Source organism: Kryptolebias marmoratus, linkage group LG20 (assembly GCF_001649575.2).
Source record: "Kryptolebias marmoratus isolate JLee-2015 linkage group LG20, ASM164957v2, whole genome shotgun sequence".
NCBI lineage: Eukaryota > Metazoa > Chordata > Actinopteri > Cyprinodontiformes > Rivulidae > Kryptolebias > Kryptolebias marmoratus.
Window position 1 is genome coordinate 11,678,641 of NC_051449.1, and position 7,923 is coordinate 11,686,563.

Consider the following 7,923-nt stretch of genomic DNA (forward strand, 5'->3'; position numbering starts at 1 on the left):
GCATACAGGACAACATCCCCCCCAAAAAAAATTCACTATACTTTTTGGAAAATGCAGAAAACTGTCCTAAACAAGAACAGCAAGATTTCTAACTGCCAGCAATATAGTTGACAAGACCAATAATTGCTTAAGGGGTTGTTTTAATGAGTTTTATTATTGGGTGCTGATTATGCAATGTTTATTTAAAGACAGCAATAGATATGAATAATAGAAAAATCAAATTCAAAAATCCTTTCTAACTTTAAGACTAAATCAGATCATTTATTCAACTGCTTTTCTGTTCAGAGAATCATAAATTTCAATAACGTGTGCCAAAACATTTGCATGCCACCATGAAAATCCACTGAATCAGAGCTCAGGCATTTTGCAGCTGCGACTCTCAGAAATCCACGGTTGACATCAAGAACCGATGTGTGGAAATTGTGAATGGCGGTGGAGCGTGGTCCTTATTTAAAATCTTGCCTTGGACAGAGGAAGCCCCCTGAGGGGCCACAGGTGAGAGGTTCTGCTCTTTGATGGTCTGCATGAAAGCAGCTTCAAAGTAGCCTAGTGAAAAAAAAAATATATAAAAAGGGGTGAAACTCTTTAGCGGCGTGCTGCCAAAACGCTCCCCTCAGTGGCTGAAAATTGATAAAGAGAAACTGTGACAAGTGAGTTTACTTTAAGAAAGAAACAAAAAAGTTAAGCGGCGACAACACAGATTAAAAGAAAAAAACCCTGGAATTAAATGCCTAGCATTTCATGAAGGAATGCATGTCGCCCGCCGCCTTTCATGCTAGAGTTTAAGATCGTCTTATGATGAGGAGGGATGGTATGGACTTATAGCCATTTTGGTCAAATTTGTAAAATATATTAAGCGGGATCTAATGCGATATAGCAGATGTGTTCGCTCTTGGAGTATGTGTTGAAGATGACTCTTAGCTACTGTCAAACCAAATTTAGCTAAATTTAGCTGATTAAGAGCTAGTTTTGCATTTGATAAGGTTGATTCACTGTGATGGCCATCTTGAACTGGGTTGACTCCAATACTAAATGAGTTGTAGATTCACTAAAATCTGTCCCGTGGTTCACAAAATATTTTGCTAACTGATAGACAGCATTGATTCCTGATAGTTTCTGCTAAAGTTTTGAGCAAACATTTTTTTTATAATGCATAGTGCTTAGAGTAAGTACTGCGAATGACTCTTAGCTTCTACCACACCAAATTTTAGTTCAGTATCTGTAAAACTGTCTGAGGTATCGCCATTTTTGTGTTTTTAAGGTCAGTTCGCTGCGACATCCATCTTGAATTGGGTTGACTCTAAACGTTCATCAGTTGTAGATGGACACCCAATAATTACTTTCTGAAAATATCATTGTGGTTTGTGAGACATTTTGATAACAGACACCAGACAGACTCCAATAGTTAATGACAGCTTTAATTTGGTCGAATCCAAAAGATAATCAGTTAATGATTATTTTCTGAGAGTTTCATTAACACCCGTCCATTGGTTCATAAGATATTCTGCGAATGCTACAGATGTGAAATATGATAGTAGTAGGAGTTTTGTTAAAGAGTTTGCTCCCCTTGTAACCCTCCACCTGTTTTAGTGTCTTTCGGCTCATTGTTTTTGATTTACAGCTTTCCCATCTTTGCTGTTTTGGTATGCAGGCAGCTGCCCGCAACAGAAAAGCTGCTCTGGTGAATCATGGCATCAATCATCATCAGCGGCCCGCAGACAGACGAGGGGAGCAGCTATGACAGAAGTGTAACCTATGACAGCTTAGGGACCAGATGTTCCTGTGAGTGGTGGGTGTAAAGGAGAAAAAAGAAAAAGAAAAAGGAGCTTCAACAAGGATGGGTATCAGACTTTCATGAGTTAGTTGACCAAAGCGCACAATGCTGCATGAATGCTAATCTTATTCCGCTTGCTGGACGGAGTCCCATCAGTGCGCTCGTTTCCCCTTTACTGCAACTCGGCTGCTCGCGGTCAAGCAGGTCAGGTGGAATGTGAGCCGCTTTTATTCACATTAACCCACACGACATGACTGCGTGGAAGTTAGATGTGTGAAGGAGTAGTTACAAATCCAGGAGGTGTCTTTGTTTTTATCCACTGTGCCCTGCGTGGCGTGTAGGCTGCAGTCTACAGCCCCCTGCGGCCCTCAAAAGGCATAAATGTATTTTTAATAAGCACGCTTTAAATTCAGACTGCAGACCTGCAAAGATCAATGACATCTTACACAAAAAAGGGGAAACTTTTTTTTGTTGTTGTTGTTGTCAAAAATGATCACGTTGAATAACTTATTGTAAAATATTCACTCGGAAGTTGTTTTGAATAATTAAAACAAACACTTGACAACTTTGAATTATGCACGTGCAGCTCTGACACTAATCCAAACGGCCACCTCAAGGGCAGCATACAGTAAAAGGGCGTGGATGTGTCACGGCTGATAAAAGGCACCTGCACGCACACACACACACACTCATATGAGCGTTATTGCTGATGCCACCCAGCAGCCAAGTGTCCAGATTAATTACAGCGATTCCACGTGAGAACAGAGCAGCTGGCACGGGCCTTGACTGCTGCTCCTCCCCTCCACTCAGCTCCTCATCTCTCCTCCGTCTATCCTGGCAAACGCTTCGCTGCCGGAGTGCAGGAAACATTTTTAATCACTTCTTTTCTCTGCTCCTCTGAAAAATGACACTTTCATCCCAAGTTAAATTTTCCACTTTTTTTTTTTTTTTTTTTTAAGCACTTAGACCCGCCATTAAGAGTGCAAATTTGCAGCTTTTTATGCTGTTCTGATTCCGACAAGTTAGTTTTTCCTTTCCATTGCTTCATTTTGGCCCCGCTCCATTCTGACTCAGAGCCATTTGTATAGCAGATTATACTCAGACATGTTTAGATAGACTCTAATAATGTTTCTCACTTAACCCTAATGTGTTTTGAAGAGGTGCTTGTGTCGATTCAGTCCAGTGCCAGAAGTGCACTATTAGTCTGCTAATTTCATGAATGTGAAGAAAAAAAGAGCCCTTTAATTTCTTTATTAACAGCTCCTTTAACCCCTCAAGCTAATTTCTCTTTTCCCACTATCTGCAGTGATGATCTGGCTGCTAAAGACAACTTTTTGTGAGCAAAACAGCTAAACCTATTCACCGTTTTGCGGATGCAAAGTTGACTACAGTTTACATTCATTGCTATTAATTGCCTGGTATTCAGAAATCCCTTCAATTCTTGCCATGACAGGATCTTTTCAAACAACACAGGCTGTCCTATTTATCACCTGATTGTAATCCCTGTGATTGAAAACATCAAAAATTACATTCAAATTTTTGAGGTTCACATATTTGCCTTCTTGCAAATGCATAATAATTAATTACCAAGAATTAGTGTCATTATTTTTTGCCTAATTTCTTTAACTGTGTTTTCTTTTGTGGCACGTGTTCCAGTGCGGCCAGGGGATGTTTTATGCAATATTTGTACACAAATAAAGAACATTTGAAAGGCTTCACAAACTTCACAAGCACCATTTTACTTTTTTTTTGAATCTCATTAAAAAGCTCAAATAATTATTAAAAAAAAAACAACAACAAAAAACACATAGACCATAATTCCCAAAGGAAAAAAAAGCTGTAGCATCTTGATGCGCTGTTTTCTTATTTTCATATGTCGCCATAAAAGCTGCCAAAGTTACTCATTTAGTCATAAACAACTACAGGTGAGGATTACAATTAGCTATTTTAAGGATAGCAGCTAAATTCAATTGGGATAAATAGAGAACCAGTTCAATAAATTAGCTGGTAACTGAGGAAATGTTCCATTCGGCATCAAAAATGACTTTAAATGTTTGAGTTCTGGACCATGGGATCCAGAAAGTTAACTAAATGAAACAAAATGGTGGGCTATCTTCGTTCCAGATGTTATGAGAAAGGTCTCTTCTCGTCTCAAACTTTAAAAACAGATGCAGCAAAAAACAATATAACCCTTACATATCATGTGATGTGTTTACATCTGAGTTTTTACAGATGAAAAAGAAAAAAAAAAGTCTAGACGTTATGTGATGTAGGTTTACAGCAAAAGAGTTTCGCCACCTTTGCTCATCTCGCCACCAAGAGTTAGACTCAAAACCACCGCAAGTCACTGTGAAAAAGCAGCAAGACTTTATTCCGTTTGGCACACTAATCCTTTCAAGTTTGCCTCACAAGGGCAGACAAGATTAGCAACCTGTGGAAATAGATTAAAGTTAAACATAAAATGTAAGAAAAAGAGTGTTTGCCCTGAAAGTGTAGTTGTTTTGAAAGAAGCGCATGGAGCCTATCTACATGATCAGCTGCTGCTGAGAGGAAAAGCCCTCGGGTGTCACATGAAGCCAGCTGGAATCCTTTCTGTTTACGTCAATAAACTGCTATAGAGCCTACATATTTAAATGTTTAACGTTTAACATTGTTATGGACATTTATAGTTGACAGTGATTGTTATTAACCAGGAGAACAAACTCCTATGCACTAAGTTTATATTTGCTGAGCCCATTAATTCTCATTATTGTGTCCACAGCATACGTCCCTGCAGACGGTGGACTGCTGCTCGTTAGTCGGTGCCGAGTTTGAAACAAAGTCCTGAGGTCTGTTCCATAAAAATAAACCACCTTCAGATTTTGACTTCTGCCTTCAACTGATTGCTTATCTGATTTTGAGAAAAAGGCCAGAAAAGCAGGTTCGATCTATCAAGTTTTCAAATCCTTCTGCATATTTCCTCTAATTAGACAAAGAGACAAATTACAGCAATCTCAGGAGATGAATCTGCAGTCAGCACTTCAGCACAAATGCAAATCGTGCCAGGCTGGCTCCGTTTTGCTGCGAAGATTGTACTTTTTTTTTCTTTTCTCGTCGCTTGCCGACTGTGAAGAGTGTGTTTTTTCTTGGGCACAAATCAAAATGACTTAATATTAAATATGTGTGGTCGGGTGATGTTCAAGTTGAAACCTCTCAAGCAATGAAGATATGGATGCAACAGAACTCAGAAAAAAATGCTTGATTTAGCACCATAGACTCGGAATGATGTGTTATTGTTTCTTCCTGATTGTTATTCATAAGTAGCGTACACTTTGAAAATGAAGTTAGTTTAGTATCCTGAAAAGGACACTTTAACCATGACTGTTGTGAAGTTTTTTTAATTAAAAAAAAAAAAATCTCAGCACAGATGAGAAACAGAAATTCTAACAAAAATACTTGACTACCAATGCCACACCAGTAAGAGAAGGTAACTTTATAATTAAAAAACATCAGAAATAGAAAGGAGGAATATTTTGAGCATGATTACGGGGCCATCCACATGGTGGGAAACATGGGAAGGTTTTCTTGGGAATTCACGAAAGCTTTGTAATTGTTTCACTCTTGCGTTCATGAGGTTTTGCAGCTCCAAAATTGTATTTTTAATAAATTTTGAAATGTCACTTTTGCTTTGTAAAAATCTGAGGTTTTCTTGTTGAAAGCAACCTTTTTTTTAAATATCCATATTAGTGTGGACATTAAATCTACAAGCAGCGTGCTACAAACAGATCAGAACATACAAACCACTGACAGATTAAAAGGCATTAAAAATTCTGTATAATGCAACATATTCATACTGATGTGACCACATATCATAACATTTGTGAAGCTCTAACACACACCGTATGGCAGAGATCATCAACTATCAGATCCTGGGACATATCCGGACCATTAAAGAATCCCTGCCGGCTCGCAAAAGATTTGAATTATTAATAAGTTACCCGCGATCCGTTGAAGGAGTCGGCTATAACTCAGCTGAGAAAGTGTAAATGACGGCCATGCTTTGGCCAATCAGAGGGCTCGCTCACAGCTATGTAAGACACAGGGATGGACAAACATGCTGCTGAGTACTTAATCTTACTGAAAGTGAGTGAAAAGATAATGAACATGACACTTGTAGGTGTTAGGCTACATTAATACGTTCATAAAGGAGTAGGAATATTAGCGTCAGTGAGATGAGCAGTGATTAGCTGGGGTATGTTGCAGTTTACAGGGAGTTTTCTATATTTATGTTGAAATTGGTGCAGAGTGCACTGCAGATGTTTGAAATTTCTTCATGTTGGTGCCAAATGGAGCCAACACCAAGAGAAAGTAAAATAAACCACATCTTTAAACAATACACTGCTTTTGTTGCTTTCTATTTGTGTTAATACTGTCAAATTCATTACTCTTATATTACTTTTTTGTATTTATTTGATCAAACATTTTGACCAAAAATGTCTCAATTTAAAACTAAATCAGAAACTAATTTCACATCTTTTGGGAGATAAAAAAAGCTATGCCATCTATGTGGGACAATAGAAATTTAAATAAATGAAATTTAAAGGCCATATTTACCAGAATCATGGTTTGTGTTTGTCGGGTCCCTGGATGGTCATGGATCCTACCTTATCGTTACAGCTCTATATAAAAGTAGAGACCTCTTTACCAAAGCACTATGTTCTGACCCACGAGACGTGCTACCAACCTGGTCAATGAAAAAGGAGTGACGGACAATAGAAAATGAGATGGCAGCGGTGTTTAACCTAAAAATGTACCGTTTCAGCATCTGCCTCGGCTTGGAAGGTCTCATCTCTGCTCGCTAACCCAACACGTTTCCAGCTCTGAGTTTTACAACTTCACCATTAATCTGGACCCTATCAGTCTTATTCTTGGTGATAAAGCAGATAAAATGATTCACAAAATGCTCAACAGTAAAACGCACAGAGCGGTTTTATTTAATACTATACATTATGGTACTATTTTTCTTTTTAAATCTCAAAGCAGAACTTGTGGGTATAATGATGTGATGATCTGACCTAAATGCAGATTTAATAACCAGAAAATACCCGGTAACTCGTCTTCCTTAAGCAGTCGCACAGAACATTAAGGAGGCAGAGTTTGTTTGTCCAAACATGAAACGAGGAAGTAATCTGAATAAAACTCTTGTGAAACTCCTCTCTGGGAAAATATGCAAACTAGCATGTGTGCATTTTAATTAACTCGCAACTAGTTGAAGGTCCCACATTAGTGCTTGCGTTCTCATTAGCTCATGCGTTAGCCTCCAGAGCCACCCACATCATTGGTCTTTGTCAGATTTTAAAGTGCAATTCCGATCATTTGTAGATTTCTCTAAACCTTCCCCACAGACTACAAGCTTGGTTCAAACATTTACACTTTAACACAAAAAACAACAAAACCATTCATTAATAGATTTGACTGTGGACGTTTTCTTTACACTTTTTTTCTACCTCCTTACAGACTTAAACGTCTGAGCTAATTACAGTCAAATTATCTTTTCTGTCAGGCACTTCTCCATAACCGTGTGTCTAATCTGCAGAAACCTGCTGCTTCTTCCTCACCGTGTGTTCCTGTGCAGCAGCTCCTCTTTATTCTGAGAAACGATATGCTAATCCCTTTGAAAAACAAAGTGTCTGTGTGTGCGCACACACCTTGTGTCTGACACCACCACATGCGTGTCTGTCATTACAGAAAGTGAGAAAGTTCGCGTGTCATTTATATGCAATATTTTCTGCTGAGCCCTCTGTGTGATAAATGGAAGAAACTAATTGCCTGATAATAGTGAAGAAAAATGAAACAGTCTCTGCTGGAGCTTCGTGACACAGATTCTTCTCTTGTCATTTTTCATGAATATATTTCTGGGAGAAATCTACTTTGTTAATTCTATAGATGAAAAGAGCTTGATGCCTTTGTGTTGAAATAATTAAGCATTTAGAGACTTGTTTGCGTTTAAATGGTGTCTGTTTGCTTCTGCAGGTCATCCTATTTGTTTGTGAGTCAGCCAAAGCATATTTTAGATTATTTGCCAATTTGCCATTTGCCATATCAGCATCTAATAAATCTATTCATCTTAAGTAATCAACAAACTCATTGTAAGTACAGAAAGCTATCTG